The sequence below is a fragment of the Dipodomys merriami genome, unplaced genomic scaffold, assembly GCF_024711535.1.
Source record: "Dipodomys merriami isolate MVZ:Mamm:240054 unplaced genomic scaffold, mDipMer1.0.p SCAF_7, whole genome shotgun sequence".
Taxonomy (NCBI): domain Eukaryota; kingdom Metazoa; phylum Chordata; class Mammalia; order Rodentia; family Heteromyidae; genus Dipodomys; species Dipodomys merriami.
This window is the reverse complement of record NW_027206290.1, coordinates 33,055,938-33,057,819: the sequence shown is the minus strand read 5'-3', so window position 1 is coordinate 33,057,819 and position 1,882 is coordinate 33,055,938.

Below are 1,882 nucleotides of genomic sequence, written 5' to 3'. Positions count from 1 at the left end.
ATTTAAAAGAAGTGGTGATGAATATAGGTAGCTTTACTGAAAAGATATGAATTACCTGCAATATTATCTACACTACAGACTAAGACTTGGAATTTGGAAGCTCAGCTGGGGTAGAAGTTCTGTGAGACTTCTTCTCCAATTAATAGCAATACTGAAAGCATAGCATATATGGTAGCAGCGAGCAAGCCCAACAACAGGCATGAGGTTCCTTAGCTCAAGCACCCATACAGGCAATAAATAAATACATAAACAAACATAATGCACACCTATAAAATGAGTAGCAACTTTTTCAATAAAGTCTGCTGTTACAAACAGGAGGCTGAGCAGAGCCCAGACAACATTAAGGGTGCATTTAATGATCCCTTTTAAATATGGGAGGCATGTGTCTGAAAGATAAATGCCAGTTGCAGTTACAGGATCCTGTACAATTGAAGTGAATCTTTTATACGTTACCATAAAAATACCATTTCTGTTAACACATCAGGACATGACATCCTTCAGTATTACTTCATTGAATTAGGGGAATGAAAAACATTAGGTGTGTGTGTGTGTGTGTGTGTGTGTGTGTGTGTGTGTGTGTGTGTGTGTGTGTGTGTGTGTGTGTGTGTGTGTGTGTCCAGTCTTTGGATTTGAACAAAAGACCGGGGTGCTGTCCCTTAAGAGTTTTCATTCAATACTGGTAATTTACCACTAAGCCACAGCTTTTTGGTAGTTAATTAGCGATACGCGTCTGTCCATTCTACTTTGGACCAATGATCTTCACATCTCAGCCTTCTGAGTAGCTAGATTTGCAGGTGTGAGCCACCAGCGCTGGACTCAAATAATCAATCTCATTTTTAAAAGACAAAAATAAGGTTGGAGGCATAGCTCAGGTAGTAGCGCGCCAGCCAGTGAGCGAAAGGAAGCATCAGATAGCGAGATCGAGTCCTGGTCTTGCCCAATTAAAACATAGAAATAAAAAGACCAAAGTAAACCTTCAAATGGACAACTCTGTCAGTTTTCTGAATAGGAACAGTTTGATTCAGATATTACTTAACGAAAGTAGACCTTCGAAACTACTCTTTCCCCTATATTTTCCACCCCCCTTGAATTTCTACTCCCTAAAGACGACTGCACCTGATTCTCCGACAGTAATTTAATTACAGGGTTGTGGGGACTTCTAAAAAACTCGCCTCTGGAGGGTCAAATAATGGCATTTTAAGATGTTCTATAAGGAAGGAGACCTTAAAGAACGAGTCATCTGTATGTAAATAAGGGAGCGTTTTAACCGAGGCTTGAACACGGGAATGGAAAGTAGAAAGTAAAGCTTCAGGGAAGGAAAAATCCAGACGCATTCAGACAAGTGTCAACCTAAAACCATCAGCTACAGCCAGACTGCTAACGAGTCTGCCAACGGCACTGGAACCCGAGTGGGAGCCAAAGACACAGATCGCCAGCACAGAAGGCAGGAAAATTCACAATTGACCCCGGAACCGTTTTGTTTTGCGTAGGCATCTGGAGACCTTTCGATTATGACTCATTCCTTGATCCGGAAGAAGAGACAGCAACCTTCACTTGCGATTGGGCCACGTCATAAGGGCGGGGCCTTGAGCAGCCAATCACCTCATTCTCCGGACGTGACGATTAGAAAGCCACCGGGCTGAAAATTGCTGAAGCGAGAGAGCCGCTGCGGTGGGCCGGGTCGGCAGCATCAGGCGGAGGCTGTCTTCACCACAGACACAGCCCTGCTGGGGCGGGGCAGAGGGAGCGTGTCGTAAGGCCACGCCTCCATCACCCGCTCCAATTGGCTGAGCTGCGACTACATAGATGTAGGGGGCGGGGTCTCCAGATTGTGAGAGCTTCCAGTGCGGGGTGGGGGAGGACGCCTCCTCCGTCCCAAGGA